Below are 21,175 nucleotides of genomic sequence, written 5' to 3'. Positions count from 1 at the left end.
CGCCCCAGTCTGAGGTCCAGAGTGCTCTGGAGCAGGTTTTCATCAAGGATGTCTCTGTACATTGCTGCATTCATCTTTCCCTCGATCCTGACTAGTCTCCCAGTTCCTGCCACTGAAAAACATCCCCACAGCATGATTTTGCCACCACCATGCTTCACTGTAGGGATGGTATTAGCCAGGTGATGAGCGGTGCCTGGTTTCCTCCAGACATGACGCTTGCCATTCAGGCCAAAGAGTTCAATCTTTGTTTCTCATGGTCTGAGAGTCCTTCAGGTGCTTTTTGGCAAACTCCAGGTGGGTTGTCATGTCCTTTTACTGAGGAGTGGCTTCCGTCTGGCCACTCTACCATACAGGCCTGATTGGTGGAGTGCTGCAGAGATGGTTGTTTTTCTGGAAGGTTCTCCTTTCTCCACAGAGAAATGCTGGAGCTCTGTCAGAGTGACATTCGGGTTCTTGGTCACCTCCCTGACTAAGGCCCTTCTCCCCCGCTCGCTCAGTTTGTCCAGGCGGCCAGCTCTAGGAAGAGTCCTGGTGGTTCCAAACTTCTTCCATTTATGGATGATGGAGGCCACTGTGCTAATTGGGACCCTCAATGCTGCAGAAATGTTTCTGTACCCTTCCCCAGATCTGTGCCTCAATACAATCCTGTCTCGGAGGTCTACAGACAATTCCTTGGACTTCATGGCTTGGTTTGTGCTCTGACATGCACTGTTAACTGTGGGACCTTATATAGACAGGTGTGTGCCTTTCCAAATCATGTCCAATCAACTGAATTTACCACAGGTGGACTCCAATCAAGTTGTAGAAACATCTCAAGGATGATCAGTGGAAACAGGATGCACCTGAGCTCAATTTTGAGTGTCATGGCAAAGGCTGTGAATTCTTATGTACATGTGATTTTTTTCATTTTTTATTTTTAATAAATTTGCAAAGATTTCAAACAAACTTCTTTCACGTTGTCATTATGGGGTATTGTTTGTAGAATTTTGAGGAAAATAATTAATTTAATCAATTTTGGAATAAGGCTGTAACATAATAAAATGTAGAAAAAGTGAAGCGCTGTGAATACTTTCCGGATGCACTGTATATGGCACATATACAAACAAATACAATTAGAGTTCATATATTTGAGCATTTTTGTACACATTTAAATTCCACAAGTGTTTTAAAAAACATGTTACTTATATGAAAAATGGTCATTTTTGTAATATTGTCATATTCTGTATATTGCATATATCTACTGTATATAATTGACATTTTTATATCAGTAAAAAAAATTATGAACACTTATTTTCAGCATACAAGTATTCAGCATATATTGCCATTTTCAGATTCGTAGCCGACTGTATTAATAGCACTTCAAATTCTAATCACATTTTATTACAGAACTAATGGGGATTTTAAGTGAATGTTAGGGATTCTTTGTATAAATGCGGGATTTTGTGTCTCATTCGCAGCACGCAGGGTGAAGATTAAACACGAGCTGTGATGTATGTGTGCTGTCTGCGGTCCCGTGAAAGTTTAGAAGGATTTTGATAGTGAACGCACAATGTGGAGGAGACTACACTGTTGCTATGGTGATGATACAACCGGCAGCTTTGTATTTTAATGTTGTGACTGCTTCAGGCTTTTCAAGCATTTGTTTGGCCACTGTCAAACATGAAGGAAAGCGATGGGAATCCCTCAGATTTGCGTTTTTTTGCGGATGGCAAGCTGCCGCAAATAATGCATAGATTGGTTGAATTTGCAAGATCGCAAAATCAGTCTTGTCTAGAAGAGATCCCTCTTTCGTCAACTTCTGTTATGTATGTCTAAGTATCTGTATCTGTGTTCATCAGTTAACTGTGTTTATCAAAGGAACGACATATAAAGTTAAATATTCGTTTAAGATGGCTAACAAAATAACGTCATGCTCACGAAACAACATTTGAAGTCGCACAGCAACGATGAGCGCTAGTAAAATATTGTTTTAAATGGTCTGCTTTGATAAAAAGTCATTCTTGATGATCAGTTAAAGCTCTAAAATAAATATTTAACATAATCAATTTGATAACTTCATCTCTATGTGCGCTATTGTCGGTCATGAGATATTGTAAGTCAAAGGAAAAGTACATCAATCAGCTCCGGAAAAAGAAGTCTGACTGTGTGGTCTAGTGGTAATTAATCCGCTAATTGCATAAGATGTTAAACGTTCTAATCCGTCCATATAAAACTACATATTTTAATAAAAAAAGATTGCATCCGCACCTCAATGGATGTATATCTTGAGTGGGGACACATTTGTTTGCTTTGCCTTTTTCTATGGGATTCAACTGGACAAGGGTTCAAACTCTGGAAGCGCTCGCCGCCCATTCTCTATTCCTCAAGCACATCACTGCGGCACATATGCCCAATTATATATATATATATATATATATATATATATATATATATATATAACCAGATGAAGCTTAATTTGTAGGCTACGTTAACTGTGGAATATGTTGTTAACTGTGATTTCTCCTGATATTAATATCTGCATGAAACAGCATGTATAACACCATTATTCTGGAGGCAGGAGGTGTCAAGCAAAATGTGAAATGTCAAACACACATTTTGCAGTGAATAATAAATACAAATTAGAACATTAAAAAGAAATGAAATTAAAAACAGAATAGCCTACAAACAGGTGAAAGTCCCATAAAACTACCAGGATTTTTTTTTTTTTTTTTTTTTTTTTTTTACGATAGGACACCATTATTTAGTTAAATAATAATAATAATAATAATGTTACATTTATATAGCGCCTTTACTGTTCAAGAACACTTAACATTCTCACATTTAGCACAGGTTAAAGAAAAAGAAGAAAAAAGGCATGTTTCAGATTCTTCATTTTACATAAGGATGAATATTCCTAATAAATGAAAACTCTATGGAGCATTTAAACCTGTTTTCGGAATAAAGTCTTAACCAGGTAATAACCTTGATCACTGATGTGAATATAATGTATTAAAAGAGAGAGAGAGAGAGAGAGAGACGCACATCAGTTCAGGAATTTAACATCGTGCTCAGGTTTAGGCTATAAATAAATATATGGGAATCACTTGTGATACATTAACAGACATTTCAAGTGGAAAGTGTATATGGTGTCATATCTTAGTTAATGTTACACTTGACAAGCTATAGACGCGCACAATTAACAGAGGCCGCAAACGGAGTCGAGACCACGGCCATCTGATCTGAAATCATAACGTGCACATTTTCATTTATACGGTTTACACTTTAGAAATATTGGCTGCATGGATTTATAAATTCGTTGTAAGTTTGGATGTGTTTATTTAAAATGTCACTTCATCTTTGTGCTTCTTGGAGTCATACAAATATCTTTTAGATTATTCGGATGAATCCGTTATTCGTTTTGAAGTCTGTGGTGGTCGTGGCCAAGAACAGGCAGGACAGGTAGTGAACAGAGAGAAGAAAGAGAAAAAAAAAAATAATTGAATAATATACAGGGGCAGATATGACGAATGTCGTTTCCAAACATAGTCCACACAAAAATCAAAGACTTAATATGGCAGTTAACTGAAACTAACAAAAATTAAACAAGCCTAAGAAATAAATCTCACCTGTTAACAAAGTAACAACAAAAACAGACAAAACAAAAACCACTAAGGTCGCAGGTCATGATGTTATAATGGCTGATCAGCCCTGACTCACTGCTACATATACTCATTTAGCCTCTACCAAATAAAAAGAGAGGTAAATATCAAATAATATGTTCCCAAATAAACCGTAAACAACAATAATATTTACAACCAAATATACACTTTATCATAACTAACTTAATACAATCAACTACTTAAAGCACAATATAAGACTACTCCAAACAAACAAAACAAAAATGAACTGAATGAAAAAAAAATCCCCCTCTGAATCAGAATCATGATGGTACAGTTCAATTTCCTCTGGAACAGCACAAGTTTGGAGACTGAAGCACCGCCTCTCCCTTTGTTTGCTGACACATGGAATGCTGCCATTCACTCCATGGACCAGAGGAATCTAGGACTCAGGTGGAGTTAAACAGCAAAGAGGAATATAAGAAGTGTGCACACTCCTGTACATTCAAGATTTTAATAAACTGCTAACTTGTTACCTTGTCCTGTATTTTCTTTCCTTAAATAAGGGAATTTAAATAAAGTAACAAACCATATTAAATTAAACTTCAAAATAACCATTTTAAATCATGGTAGAGGCCAAATATGTGAGGTGGGTTAAGCACCCATCACAAAGTCATTATTCATGCCTTTCCAAATAAGGTATTCAGCTTTGGGCACATCCCTGCTACTTAAGATAACAATTGCAGGTTACCACTCTACAGCGCAAGTCTGAATACAGATTTGTTTGGAAATTTTGCTGACAAATTTAAAAGTAGTCATATTTTGTATGCAGTGACCAAAAACTGACAAGTCAAACAAGTCATCCTGTTTCATTGTTAGTGTATTTCAATGATCATCATTAAATACAAAAATATGTTTATTACAATATATGCAACAAAAGCTAATACAATATTGATTAAATAGACAATACAAAATCTTCACCCTGTTTACAGAGCCATGGATCGTAGTAAAAGATAGGTATGGTTTGTATAGCACAACCTACCTCGCAACCCATTTGAATTTACAGATATCTTTTTATATTATGTACATATTGTTAATTTGTTCAAGTTACAAGTATGGTAAATTTAGTAATATAATTTAATAATATCACAATTTTAAATTCAATTGGAGTTCATACCTTTACATTTCAGTTCTTCTTAGAGGTTTTAGAAACTGAAGGTGAGTGAATTTACCTAAAGTTCATGGTCTTACAAACAAAATATCAGCTGGTACTACAGTATATATCAAATTCTTCTATTTCAAGCTTTATGTTAACATGCTAGTATTTATCAGCCAATATACAACAAAGTAACCTTGTCTGTCTGGAATGATAATCTGTGTCTAATGATCCTGGCTTTGAAAACATATACTGTATGGGCCTAAATTTCACAAACCTGACTTATTAGTTAACTGACTGAGAACAGGGTTAAAATATATTTCAACATATTTACAATCAAGAATAACAATTTACAAATGAGAAGAACTTAACTGACTGAAATCAACTTATGTCACGATAAAAGCAAGATACATCTCGACAACGATAAAACATTAAAGTCATAGATGTATTTCCATCTTGTTCCTTGTTAGTTTAAACATATCGATAATGCCTGACACTGGGAAATCTGTCTAGTTAATCATGGTTTGTGCTAGGGTGAGTTATCGGACCTTATGCTTTTAGTACAGCCTCATCATCATGTAGGTATGTCAAAATACACTAAATTTTTTATATATTTTAATTAAGTAGTATATAAATATAGTACCTTAGAAATAATATCAAATCAAAATCAAATCACTTTATTGTCACACAGCCATATACACAAGTGCAATGGTGTGTGAAATTCTTGGGTGCAGTTCCGATCAACATAGCAGTCGTGACAGTGATGAGACAGTACCAATTTACAATAACACCAAATTAACACAACACAATTTAAACATCTGATATGCACATAATTACACTCAACAATATACAAATAATAACATACACTGTACAGTATACAATATACACTATATAGATACACATTATTCATGGCTCGGGTGGCTGGAGTCTCTGATGATCCTCCGAGCTTTTTTCACACACCGCCTTGTATATATTTCCTGGAGGGAGGGAAGCTCACCTCCGATGATGTGTCTGGCAGTTCGCACCACCCTTTGCAGTGCTTTGCGGTTGTGGGCGGTGCTATTGCCGTACCAGGCGGAGATGCATCCAGTCAGGATGCTCTCTACAGTGCAGGTGTAGAACCGTGTGAGAATGTGGCGGTTCATTCCAAACTTCCTCAGCTGTCTCAGGAAGAAGAGGTGCTGATGAGCCTTCTTCACAACGACTTCAGTGTGGATGGACCATGTGAGTTCCTCAGTGATGTGGACACCCAGGAACTTGAAGCTGCTGACTCTCTCCACTGGTGCTCCATTGATGGTGATGGGACTGTGTTCTCTGTCTTTTCTTCTGAAGTCCACCACAAGCTCCTTTGTCTTACTGACGTTGAGGGAGAGGTTGTGCTCCTGACACCAGTGTGTCAGAGTGTGCACCTCCTCTCTGTAGGCTGTTTCATCATTGTCAGTGATCAGACCTACCACCATCGTGTCATCAGCAAACTTAATGACGGCATTGGAGCTATGTGTTGCCACACAGTCATGTGTGTACAAGGAATACAGTAGTGGGCTGAGAACACAGCCCTGCGGGGCTCCAGTGTTGAGGGTCAGTGATAAGGAGATGTTGCTGCCTATTCTAACCACCTGGCGTCTGCTTGACAGGAAGTCCAGGATCCAGCTGCACAGCGAGCTGTTTAAGCCCAGAGCCCGGAGTTTCTCATCTAGCTTGGAAGGCACTATGGTGTTGAATGCTGAGCTGTAGCCTACAAACAGCATTCTCACATAAGTGTTCTTTTTTTCCAGGTGGGAGAGAGCAGTGTGTATTGTAGATGCAATGGCATCATCAGTGGAGCGGTTGTTGCGGTAAGCAAACTGCAATGGGACCAGTGATGGAGGCAGCACAGAGCAGATATAGTCTCTGATTAGTCTCTCAAAGCATTTGCTGATGATGGGGGTCAGAGCAACAGGACGCCAGTCATTTAAACAAGTTATTTTTGATTGTTTTGGAACAGGCACAATGGTGGATGTTTTAAAGCATGTGGGGACTACAGACAAAGAGAGGGAAAGGTTGAAAATGTCCGTAAAAACACCAGCCAGCTGGTTCGCGCACCCCGTGGGTTCAATGGCTGAGTCTGGAATCTCCGCAGACATCCAAGTTTCCGTAAGGCAGATAATGCAGCAGTCCCTTGTATCTCATTGGAAAGAGATCCACGCTTTCAGCTCTCAGAGCTTGTTATCCAGAGACTGAACATTTGCCAAAAGAATAGTGGGTAGCGGGGGTCGATTTGCGCGGCATCTTACTCTGATGAGAACGCCGGCTCTGTTTCCCCTTTTCCTTTTGCGTTTCCGCGGCCATGCTGCCCAGACAAAGGGCTCCGCTTGCGTGTTTGTAAACAGCGGGTCGGCATTGAGGAATGTGAAGTCCGGTTTACGGTGTGAAATTGCTGAACCAATGTCCAAAAGTGTTTGTCTGTCGTAGACAATAAGACAGACAACATCCAAGACAAAAAACGTAAGAACTGTGAACAAAACAAACAAAACATTACTATGTTGTGTCGGAGTTCGCAACGCAGCAGCCATACTCGGTGCCATCTTGAGTCCTTATAAATCAATACCTACAGTATTGATTTAACCAAACGACCACAAGTTGTTTCGTGGTGGTTTTCAGTGTGTGTGTGTGTGTGTGTGTGTGTGTGTGTGGAGTCAAAAAGTCTGTCACTGTGAAATAAAGGAAATGAAAGGAGGCTATAAACACCAGCTATTTAGAGACATAAACCTGAAAACCAAGGCTACAATACATCTATGCTCAAGGAATTTGCAAATTTTAATGGACTGCTATCTTTTAAAACACCCAATGAATCAATGATTTAAAACAGTCAGTTGCACACAATGTGCACTGAACTACAGAAAGGGACAAAAGGTGTTTTAATCGTGTTTTTGAAGTCATGAATAGTGTTAAAAGTACATTAAGCGTAATAGAGGCTGAGACAAGAGTTAGTGTGTCCTTTTAGTTTTAGTTTTCATTAATATTTTAAAATATATTTTACATAAATTATTCCTCACAGGTCTAAACTTTAATTATAAATTGTATTATATTCATATTTTCATCAAAGGATTAACCCATATGTATCAACTGAGCCTAAAACTGCTCCTGGAGTTAATATAACTCTGTAAAAACTGTTAACATCGGATCTGTGAACCAAAATATTTGTGTCAGAGCGTGGCCTGTCTGTCTGAGTGTGACACCGGCGACTTAACAGAGCATGTGTAGTTTTAAGTTTTATCATTTGAGTTAGAAGCCTATTTGTGAAATTAACAGATGAGATTTGAATTAAGGACAACACCTAAACTCAACTCTTTATGCTGATGCATGTGTCTTATGACCTGCTCTATAGAAAGTCATAAGTTAGCTACAACTGCACTTTTAAACAAAAAAGTCTTACACAGTTTCATGCGATATTTCACATATTTACTTTAAAAAATAACATTGTCTGACTGACACATTCAAATAGATTTTTTTTTAATTTTTTTTTATCTAAACTATGATTAATCTCATCCACTGAATTAATGAGAGGGACAAAGTACAAAACGTCCAGATCAACTTCAAATCATGAACCAAAGCAGATCAGTATGCACACTTTCTGTATGCTTATCATAAATTGATGTGTTGTTTGCTGCAAATGGTAAGTGCTTACCTTAAAACATTATTAGTTATAACATTATTGCCATTATTATTGTGTGTTGCTTCTACCCCAAAATTATGTCTCTACCATTTGAAATAATAATAGTGATTAATCACTTATTCAGTGTTTTCACAGGTGTACTAAAATCACATTTTCTGTGTTAATTGTTGTTTCAATGTCTAAATTAATGATTTTAAAGAGTGAAATTAAGAAATATCTGTATTTTATATGTTTCATTGTGTTGTTGTATGACTACCCACCTGGTATGGTGACTTTGCCATTCTAATGAAATTGTACATGTATAACAATTTAAAAATAAAAGTCGTCATTTTTATTTGTATAGCGCTTTTCACAACACACATCATTTCAAAGCAGCTTAACAGAAAATCATGCATTACAAAAAATGAAAGTATTCATCTGTTAAGTATATAAAATCTATTAAGTCTTAGAGTCATCATTGTGTAGTTTTATTAAATATGACTGTAAATTGTGTATAAAAATTACATAATTAAATAAAAATGTATTTAGAACCCCTGTGAGCAAGCTGAAGGCGACTGTGGCAAGGAACACAAAACTCCATAAGATGTTGGCTAATGGAGAAAAATAACTTTGAGAGAAACCAGGCTCACTGTGTGGGCCAGTTCCCCTCTGGCTAACCAGCATGAATATAATGCCAATATTAGTTATGTATGTGCAGTGCACGTCTTGGTTTAAGAGTAGTAAACTAAGTAAGTGTTAAGGTCCAGTGTTTAAAAAAAAAAAAAATAGTTTTTTTATGAACTGTAAGATTAATGACTAATGTTTCTGAAGTCCATCCTGGATTAACTGCAGAAGTTCACATAGATGCATTGTCCTTTGTTAGTTGGCTGATGAAGGCTTTTGTTGGCAATTAAATCATAGTCTATGTATTCCATTTCAAGAGTGAAGTCCATCAATAGACAAAGGTGATGCAGGCAGAGATCAATGAGGTGCATCGCAATTCAACCAGCAGGTAATTTCGGTGAGGTTCGGTGGGGTCCATCCTAAATCCAAGGTACAGGCAGTGGCATATGAAGTATCCGATGTCTTACAGTTGAAGTTGGCATCAGTTCATCCTCTGAAGTCCGTCGTAAAAGACTGAAGTGATGTCTGGCTAGTACCAGCTGCATTTAGTCGTCATCACTCAGAGACACATAGCAGTGGAGTCCGACACCAAGCAGGAACAGAGCGGGATGTGAATCCCGAGGTTGAGACATGGAAACAAATAGAATAATATTAGCATAGATACCATTCAATATTATGTAGATTTATAGATCATGATAGATGATTCTGGTTCCAGCAAACCTAACTAAAGCAGCCTAATTGTGGATTGATGGATAAATTAGGTGGAAGCCTGGCTAAATAGATTAGTCTTTAGTCTAGACTTAAACTGAGTGAGTGTGTCTGCATCCCGAATGGTGTTAGGGAGACTATTCCATAGTTTAGGAGCCAAATCGGAAAAGGATCTACCTCCTTTTGTGGATTTTGATATTCTAGGAACTACTAACAAGACAGAATTTTGTGATCATAATGAACGTGATGGAATATAGCGTGTTAGAAGATCACTTAAGTACTGTGGATCTTGACCATTCAAAGCTTTGTATGTAGTTAACAGAATTTCAAAATTATTATGAAATTTAACAGGTAGCCAATGTAACCGATAAAATTGGGCTAATATGATCATATTTATTGGTTCTAGTCAGTAGTCTGGCAGCGGCATTTTGAATGGATGAATTAGTTTTTCGGCATCAGCAATAGAGAGTATGTGTCGTAACTTAGCAATATTTCTGAGGTGGAATAATGCTGTTCTACAAACACTGGAAATTTGATTTTCAAAGGTCAGATATGACAACCAAGTTCTTCGCTGTAGAAGACGACGTAACAGTACATCCATCGATAGTCAAATTATATTTTAGCAGCTTATTTTTAGAGGTTTTTGGTCCAATAGTTAGTACCTCTGTTTTGTCGGCATTGAGTAGAAGGAAATTTCTAGCCATCCAAACTTTGATTTAATTGACACACTCTGCTTATATGGAAAATTTTGAATTTTCATTGGGTTTAGAAGAAATATAGAGTTGGGTATCTTCGGCATAACAGTAGAAACTTATTCTATGATTCCTGATAATATCTCCCAGAGGAAGCATGTACAAGGAGAAAAGCAGAGGCCCTAAAACTGATCCCTGTGGCACTCCATACTTAACTTTTGTTTGATTTGACAATTCCTCATTTACACATACAAAGTGGTAGTGGTCTGATAATGTAAACCATGCTAATTCAAGTTGACTAATGCCAACATAATTATCCAGCCTAATCAAGAGAATGTCATGATCTATCGTGTTGAAGGCAGCACTAAGATCTAAAAGCACTAGAAGAGAAATGCAGCTGCGATCAGATGATAAGAGCAAGCCATTTGTAACTCTGATAAGTGCAGTCTCTGTATTGTGATGGGGCCTAAATCCTGACTGAAATGGTTCATATATACCATTTCTCTGTAGAAATGAACATTTGGGAGGACACTACCTTTTCTAGTATTTTCGATATAAATGGTAGATTTGAAATCGGTCTGTAATTAGCCAATTCTCCAGGATCAAGCTGTGTCTTCTTAATAAGCGGTTTGATAACTGCAATTTTAAAGTTTCTTGGGACATGTCCTAATAGCCTGATAGCGAGGAGTTAATAATATTAAGAAGAGGTTCTGAGTTACAGGGAATACCTCTTTTAAGAACTTAGTTGTATTGGATCTAACATACCTATGTATTTTTTGCAAACTTAGGTGAAAATTAGAAAGACCAAAAAAGTACAAAGACCAAAAAGATGAAAAAAATGTCAATACTTACTTCATTGCCCTGTTAGAAGAAGACAATGATTATACATCAGTTGGCATTTTCTACAAGTTTAAAATAAGTATTTTCGCAGGTATAAGGTTAATTTTTTACTGTGTGCTGTCCAGAAAATAGTGAATAGTGTTAAACATATTGGTAGTGATCAGCCTTATCTTTAAGTTTTACGAACAGAAGGTTCTGTTGAGGTGTGTGTGTGTGTGTGTGTGTGTGTGTGTGTGTGTGTGTGGAGGAGGAGTTTAGAGAGACCTATAAACTTTAGTTTATATGTCTCTAGTTTTAGATACGTCTGTTAGTTAATTGATCGGTGTAAGTACTCTTGCTTATCCATATTTGTTTAAATATAGCAGAATTAAAAGTATTTACATCTAATTAAAAAAATATAATTATAAAAATAAACTACTTTTGTAGAAAAGTGTGGGATATGGGATGGTGTGTTTAGTAGCCTAGTTGTAGTGTTTAAAATTCATTAGATTGTTAATTTTATAGAGTGAGGTAGTAAGAGAGGAGTATAAAATGATTGTTTGAAATACTTAATTTAATGAATCATGTTTTAATTCTGTACACATTTATGATTGATAATAAGAGAATAAATGTGACATTTTAAATGTCTTAAATTATAATGAAATGTTTGTGTTTTAAAAACTTCACCCGTTTAAACATGGTAATTTGTTAAATAACGGTGCATTTTGTTTTAACAATAATTTATACTTGGCAGAATTAAATGTATTTACATCTAATTAAGCATTTTATCTTCTTTTGTAGAAGAGTGTATGATATGGGATGTTGTGTTTAGTAACTTATGGTCAAGTTTTATTTATGACTGGTCAGTCTTATCTGAAAACTACATGACCAGAAGGCCTCTGCTAGGTATTGAGAGGAAAAGAGCACTTACTCATGTTTAGAGAGTTAATTGGCCTTTGAAAAGTTGTTGTTTTATTACCATAGGACATTGTTGAAAGATTTGTGGAATATCATGAACTCGTGACTATTATAAGGAGTTAGTGTGTTTTTTAGCATCATGTTAAAAGTAATATACATATGATTACCATTTTGTTTAATTATCACCAACACTGTACAATTTATAAATCATTTTAAATAAAAGGTATTAAATTACTTTGAAATAGCTCTCCGTATTGGAATTGTTGAACTGATAATCATGTTGAAGTGGTTACATTTACATTGAATTTAGAATAAAAGAATAATTGTGAAATATTAAATTTCTTAAACATATTAATAATTACAAATCATTAGTCATAATGAAGAGTTTGAGCTTTAAAAATATATAAAACATAAATTCACACATTTTAAACATGATAGTTTATGTTCGATGTAAGTATGTTTGTTTTACCATTCATTTTGTACTGAACACAATTAAACGTGTTTAAATCTTACTTTTGTAACATTCTATTTGATGCTGTATGATAGAGGTAAAAATGAGAATAAAATGTGTGTTTAGCACGTAATGTCAAGAAATAGTGTAATGTTAAATTAATCCACATTAGGTCAAACATATGTAGGCTGGTCAACCTTAAAGTTTTATGACCAGAAGGTTCTGTTGAGGTTATGTGTGAAGTGGGATGAGGATGTCCATTGAAGTGGTGACTCAAGTTAGAGTTACTAGACCTCTAAAAGATGTGTAATTGAGGGAAAGAGAGAGAGATACAAACAAAGAGAAAATTTTGAGATTTTTTATTTGAATACACAATTACAGTTTATATAAACAATCATAGTAAACCATTTAATCCTCTTTAATGTTTTAAAAGTCTTGTACATCTTGCACAAAAACAGGTAAATTTAACACTTAAACACATATAAATTTCTTCAATACATATATACATTTAGTAATACATAAGTCACTAAAACACTTGTTTATTTATTTTGGAAACACGTATCTTTAAAACAGCAATCCCTTTCTTATTTTACTGTATTGTTTGTTGAACATTTGATCCAAAATTGAGACAAGTTTAATACATTTACATCAGAGCAGTCCAGTTTGCCTGTGTGTGTGTGTGTGTGTGTGTGTGTTTGACAAGCGCTAATGTAAACAGTCTTGCCTGCATGCATCGGATAATCACGCTCTATCAGCAAGTTTTCACTGTGAGTACACGAGTTTTAAACTATTATCGTGGTGCTTTTGTAATAGATGGACTGTCTGTTTCAGAAAACAAACATATTATATGCCTGAAAAGACAGTTTGAGTTGCAGTTTGTGTGAATGAAAACTGCATCTGCACCTAATCAGCAGATGTGGCTGCGTGCATGGGAAAATCACATTTAGATATGATGGCTGTGCATATACAAGCTGTGAACTGTTATCGTGGTACTTTGGTGACAATTTGGCTGTTTGTTACATAAAATAAACATATTATGTGCTTGAAAAGACTGTTTGAGTAGCTGTTTGTTTGATGAATGACAACCGCTACTAATGTAAACAAAAGGCAGCATGCATCGGAGGAAGATTGTGTTTGATATATTAACTATGTGTATAAGAGCTGTAAACTTTTTATCTTGGCACTTTGGTGATGAGTTGGAAGTATGTATATAAAATAAACTTATTCTGTGGTTTAAAAGCCACAGTAACTGTTTGAGCGATTATAAATAACAGACAATTTACCACCGCAGCCTGTGTCAGCGCAATAGCCAATTTGAATCTGGCAGCTTGCAGAAACAGATACTGCATGTATGACGCTACTCTGTGGGGCCCAGTTCTTAACCATCACATATGTGTGATCTTACATATGAAAGGGTTACAACAGCAATCGCTTTCTTATTTTACTGCATCGTTCTTTGAACATTTGATCCAAAATTGAGAAAAGTTTGCTTAATACATTCACGTCAGAGCAGTAGAAAAAGTGGTTTGTTTCAAACAATTCACACATCTTGGTCATTAAAAACTTTGAGACTGATATGTCATAGTTTTCATAATCGGTGTCACTGTCTCCTGAGGAAGAATCATCATAAGAAATTTTTTTGCATTAACCCATGAGTGCCTATACAGGTATAATTATCTGACTTTCAGGTTTGCAGTTCAGCCAGTACCTGAAAAACGTTGATGATCATTCACATTGGCCCAATCAATAATGTACATCGAGCTGTACCGGATCCCCCTCACAGATGTCCAGAAGATCATATAGAAAAAAATGCCAGTCTGCAGCTGTGAGGAATAAAGATGGATCATTGGATGATACGCCATCATCAACCCTAATGTAGATCTTGATGGTAACCCAACAATGCTCTCATAGTCTGTGGGAAACTCACGCATCACCATGTCCGATGTTATCTCTGCCACACTCGATCCATCCGGTGCAAAAGTCAGCCTTTCAGTTAATTCAACTTGCATTCACAATGGAGAAACAGCCATTTCAGCAATGTTCAGAATAGTTTTCTGAATGTGGAGAGTTAATCAGACTCAGGAACAGTGGCGATTTCTCAGTGCCAGTAAATCCTTCACTGCTGGCGTAACATGCCTAATAAATAACTATTTTTTCATCCTTTCATTCTCACTTTCCGTCCTAATTAATCTACAAACAAAGCAAAAAACAAATTTTTTTTTATCCAATCAGAATTTATTCCTCGATGCTTACAAGCAAAGTGTGACAGCTGTTTCACAAATCGCATGCCCGAAGCCATGCTCCTTAGCCGAAGCAGCGCATGAGTCTGAGCTCCACCCCGTCAGGCCTTCAAAATTTCCACAGAATCCCTCAAGAGTGTAAGGCATCTAAAGTCAGATTGTCAGATTCATCAGCCAATCAGATTGATTGATTTGTTCTTGTGGGTGTGGTCTTTAGGATATTTCCCAGTCCAGGCCTTCTAGCAAGCCTTGAGTGACGCAATCATGCTTTAAGTGATGTACGTAATTTGAAAGCGAAGAGCGGGAGATCTTGCTGACGAGTCGGCTGTCATCACGCTGTTATTGCCATTGAGAAAGTGATCCTTATGGATTTAAAAACCTAAGATGTTCTGCATGATCATGCCATTGATTCATTAAACAGGAAAGGAGGACTGATTTTCACTTCAAGCAAATTGGTAAGTGCTTTTTGCATTGTCATAGCAACATCAGGAGTTTTCTAAGTGTAAATTATGCTGCTTGAGCATTCAGTGTCAGATCAAGTTTTGAAAAGTAACCGTGTACCCTGACGGAACATAATTTAATGCAAGCTAAATTTAAATCGCAAATATTATAAGAGAGCTTTTTCTTGGTATTAGACCTCCTTGGTTCTGGCTTTCGTGCGTGGATGTGTTTTTAAATTTTCAGTTGGTATTATTAGTTGACTGCCACATAATGTATGATAGGCATACGGTGTCTTATTCATTGTGAAGCTGTGTTTTCTTATTGGCATGAATCGCACTGAAGACCTAGACTTAAAACCGCATGCTTCACTCTTATCACTTAAAAGATCTGTCAGACCAAAAGTCAGACTATGTCCACACTTCCTGTCAAACAGGATTATACACAAACAGACTTCCTGTTAACATCCAGCCTCTTTTTGTGCATGATCTTAAAATCGACATACCCAAAGTTAAGTCATTCCAGGTCTTGAACCCTTTGGTCTACAAACACAAACTTGGGCTTGTTTGAAAGTAGACACTTAGACATTTGTTATTCAAGAGTAAAAATGTATAATTTTTGTATAAAAAAAAAAATTAGTTAGAGCTATTCAAATATTTTGAATAGTGACCTCAAATATTATTTATAAAATACTTATTTTCATTTTTTTATATATTTTTTTTATATGTAAGACAATGCGCAGTGCCCCAAAAACACATCTGAAACAAAGCCACGTGTCTGATATGACCAAAACTCTTTGTTCCATAATGATTTATGTAAGTGTACCTCCAAAAAAGGCCACTTGGAAGCGCCAATAGACCACTTGTAGTAACTATGAAAACCAAATGATGAAAGTGGTTCAAAACACACAATTTGTTTATATTTCAATGTAAACATACCACACAAACCAAAATATACATGAAGATATCATTTTTTTTATTATTATTATTTGAGAATATATTATAATGCATTCCATATATATTTATGCATTTTATAAACAATGTGAAAAGAACTTTACAATTTGAAATGTTGCAATGAAAATAAACTTTTACTTACAATAAAGATGCTTCTGTTAATTTTTCCCCATACAAATGTAAATTGAAAAGAGCTTTTGCTCTGCCGTTCACCCAGGGTCTTTAGCCACTGCCTCAAGCCAGGGAGACTCATTCTCCCCGGCTTCAATCACCGTCAGTGAAGCCTGGAGCACACCTGCTCCCAATGCAAATTGAACGAAATGCAAGTGAAATGAAATGCAAGTCAATGCATTGGGAGTGCGTTTGCTCCGGGGTCTAACTCACGGTGAGCGAAGCCGGGGAGGGTGGCTCATCTCAGCTTGAATGACATGCAAGAGCCCCCTGGATGAATGAATGAATGAATGTTGCATTTATATATGCAGTTGAACAGGCGGTTTGATGAAAAAATGCAGTCGGGAGGACCAGTTCCTCCAGGGCCTCGGTGATAGTGACTGAAGCCGAGGAGGGTGACGCCTCTCAGCTTGAATGACATGTCCGAGCCCCCTGGATGTGCAGTTGAACAGGGGGTTTGATGAAAAAATCCAGTCGGGAGGAGCGGTTCCTCCAGGCCCTTGGTCATGGTGACTATAGCAGAGGAGGGTGGCGCCTCTCGGCTTGAGGCAGAGGCTAAAGGCCCTGGGTGAATGGCAAAGAAAAATCAGTGAAAAAAGTCAATTCATTAGGAGTGCGTGTGCTCCAGGGTCTAACTCACAGTGAGCGAAGCCAGGGAGGGTGGCTCATCTCGGCTTGAATGACATGTCCGAGCTCCCTGGATGTACAGTTGAACAGGGGGTTTGATGAAAAAATGCAGTTGGGAGCGTGTGTTCTCCATACCCTCAGTGATGGTGACTGAAGCCGAGGAGGATGGATCAGATCGCGGGTCCAAAAGCCGAGTTCTTTGTCAACAAAGCGTAAAAGTGCAAACACAAACACAGTCCACGGTTTTCCAATCCGAACCTTCGCGAATTGGCATCAGGGGTATATACAACCCTCATATCATTGTTTTCATCTTTTCATTAGCTACACGACCCATCAGTAAAAAATAATCTAGCTTTTCATTGGCCGGCTTTATCCAGAGACAAACATGGATGATGCAAATCTTTACATCACTCGTGTTGACTGCCCTGTTTGGCTATTTTGAGTGACTATCCAATCACAACTGCACAGAATATTTTGAGGGAGGGCTCATTTTGTTCATAAGACCCTCCCAAATATCATGGTTGGGTGTTTTGCTACTGAAACACTACACAGAGTGCAAGATTTTGCAGAGAATGGACATGAATGATAACGTGTTGAATGTGTAAAACCTGAACAAAGACAGATTGATCAATATTTCTTCATATTTGGACAATTTTGGACTAAAATCTAATGGACTGTATTTATTGGACTCTTGCAATGAAAAGCATACCGAAGTTTGGAGGACTGTGCTCAACTGTGTTTGGCTGGAAGACAATAAAGGTCAGAACTTCCGTGTTTTGATTTTCACTCTTGACATATTTAATAAAATCTTATTGTTGTAACTTTGCGATCATCAAAATCGCTTTAAAATATCAAATCTTGAGACCCAGATCTTTCAAATGATATATTGGATATCAATATTAGTTTACAATTTCACAGTTTAAACATGCATTAAACATAAATTAAATGTAAATAAATACGCAAGTGGGTCATTTTTGAACCACCCGTCATTAAGAGGTTAAAACATTCAGTTATTTTTATCAACCAGCCAGACATCCTGTGAAAACAACCAGTTTATCGTTATATCTCAAACAGACTTCCTGTCAAAACATCCAGTTATTGTTATCTCTCAAACAGACTTCCGGTCAGACATTTCCGGTCATTCAAAAATCAAACACATATCTGGCCAGATATTTCCGGTTATTGTTATCAAACATAAACACCCATCACTACTTCCGGACACGCCCCCTCATAAATCATTTTGACATTTACCCCATTATATGAACTACTATTGTTTTTCTTAAGTGGGGTGAATAGATTTGACATGAAGTATATTCAAAGTGGGCTCACATTGATTGATCCAATCACAAGGGAGATTCATTAGTTTATAGAATACTTGAGATATAATAAAATGTCAAATGTGATTGAAATGAACAAGAATTTATGCACCCTTTTCTGAAGTGATTATTTTGAATAACATCTTAATTTGTTACTCAAACAAGCATCATGCTATCTTACAATTATTTGCATAAGTTGACAAATTGTGCCCTATAACTATTGCTCGGGTATCTACACTATGCCAATATAACCCCCATGGGGGCCTTTTACCACAGGTGTGGGGTAAGAGACCCCACTCGCTATTTTTTTCCCTCTAATTGTTTAATTTCCAAATGTAAATAGGGTCTTATAAATGTAATAGTGCCACAATATATATATATATACTGCTTCTATAATCATATCCTACAGTATTTAACTTTACTCTCACATAATGTTTATTTCTTTGTTTATTAAAAGAGAAATGAGTGTCAAAATCCTACAAATGACTACAATATTACATTGGTTTTCTGTGCAAAAATGGTGAATTATCAGTATCCCATATGCGTGTACTGTTGCAAGTGTAACACTTGAACAGTATGATTTGGCTATTGATATTTGGGTGTACTACTGAAATTATGTAAATTGTTTGTCAACAATAAGTGAATGAGAAAATACATACATGTAACATATGTGTAGCTTATGTTTTATGTGTAGCTCAATGTGTTTTAAACAGCCAGTTAAACCACTTCATAGTCAGTGAATCTTTCTTGTTTAACAGTTCCTTCTTTTATTTCTCTCTTGTTTCCTTTTCTACTTTAGCTGTGTGCAATGACAAAGGTAATGCCATATACAGCCCTCCTAGCCCTTAGCAATCTGTCTTACCTGTCAAATAGGTAATCTCGTCTCTGCTCAGTCGGAATCCTACTCGGCATTTTACATCAGAGCTTTGGCTGATAAATGCCTGGGTTTAACTTTGAAACTTTTGATTGCAACCCCCTAAAATACATGTGTTATATGCAGACACCAAGATGGAATATGCACTCACACACTGACTGTAATATCCACGAGTGATGTGTTTGTTATGCCCCAGTACCTCTTTGTGTGATATATGACTCTCTTATAATGAAACATATATGTGAGCTCTCGTTTTACTGTGGTAAAGTCAGGACTAGAAATATTTAGCCTGAGGGTTATGGTGCATTTGTGGGAATGCTTTTACATAATAAAATTGTGGCTTCCCCAAGCTAGCTCCAACTTTGTTGGAAAATACCACAGAGGAATCCAAAAAAGGAGGATTAGATATACTAATGCATAAGGTGTATAACCTTTTTTCTCTTGAAGAATTAGACCTTTATTCACCAGTTGTGGAATAAGCACATACTTTATTTGCTGAAACTAAAAAATAAAAAAAATAGATCATAAAATTATTTAAAAAAAAAAAAAAAAAAAAAACCTCACTCCTGGTTTAAGTTTCCTGGTAATCAACATTTGAATAATCTTCGCCAGGGGTCTTCAGTGTTTTCCAGGCCAAGGATCCCTTGGTGGATAGAGAGAATAAGCAGGGACCCCCTTTTACAGACTGTATAAAATTGAGTCTTGACTTTAAACCAGGCCCATGATAATATGCTATAGGACCATATTAACCATTTCAGACCATCTGAACAGACATCACTTATATATATATATATATATATATATATATATATATATATATATATATATATATATATATATAAACCCCAAAGAAACTGTATCCTGTAGTGGGACTAATGGACTAGTATGTGAAGGATTATGTTAATGGAATTTCAGTTCTGGAGATTTGTCCTTCACAATAGGAAGTGTCCTTTAAATGTAGCCACTTAATGTGATTGGCCACAGCGCGTGACTTAAATAATTTAATGCATCTTAGTGGTTAATTTCGATACCACGCTAAAGATGTCATAGATGTCACACCCACTTACTGTCTTCATTGGAATGGGACAGGAGGTGGATGTCGCAAATTAGCATACAAAAGAGGACAGAGGTGCTTAGTGGCTCTTGAGGTGTAATTGATGCTGGGCCCTTATAAATCTAGGGCCAGCAGTTAAAGAGGGCGATAGAAAACATAGAGCACATGGGGTTTAGGCCTTGTTAGTATGCTTGGGTATACAGTGACCCTAAAAAGTGTTTGGAAACTAAAGGTATATTCTGGGTTCAATACAGGTTAAACTCAATCGACAGCATTTGTGGTATAAAAAAGACTGACTGGTCCCTCCTTTCCTTTAAAAAAATAAATAAAAATCGAGGTTACAGTGAGGCACTTATAAAGGAAGTGAATGGGGCCAATTTTTGGAGGGTTTAAAGGCAGAAATGTGAAGCTTATAATTTTATTAAAGCATTTACAATAATTCTTCTCTTAAAACTTAGCATTTGAACTTTGTTATTTGAGCTGTAAAGTTGTTACAGAGATTGCAAAAAGAAAAAAAAAATCATAAAAAGAAGTTTGTTCAGTTTTAAATTATAGAACAATAGATTTAGGATACTGTTCAAATTGAAGAAATTATTTGGATTTGTAAATTTCATACATCGACTAAAAATCACTTTGTTTCTTAAAAGTTCTTGCACAAATGAAAAGAAAAAAGACAATTCTGGGAAAGGTTTGGGCATCATATGTTTGCAGATGGCACTTTTTTTTTATTATTATTTATTTATTTATTTTTAATCTAAAGCAACAGCATTTATTGGGGGAGAGGGGTCTGTGTACAGTATATACATGTATCTGTCTTTTTTCAGATATCTGTCAAACTATATCACACTCTAGGTGACAAATAATGCATCTGTTACCCAAGGTTGAAGCTTACTTGTCATTTAGT

The sequence above is a fragment of the Myxocyprinus asiaticus genome, chromosome 8 (genome assembly GCF_019703515.2).
Source record: "Myxocyprinus asiaticus isolate MX2 ecotype Aquarium Trade chromosome 8, UBuf_Myxa_2, whole genome shotgun sequence".
Lineage (NCBI taxonomy): Eukaryota > Metazoa > Chordata > Actinopteri > Cypriniformes > Catostomidae > Myxocyprinus > Myxocyprinus asiaticus.
This window is presented reverse-complemented; position numbering follows the sequence as displayed.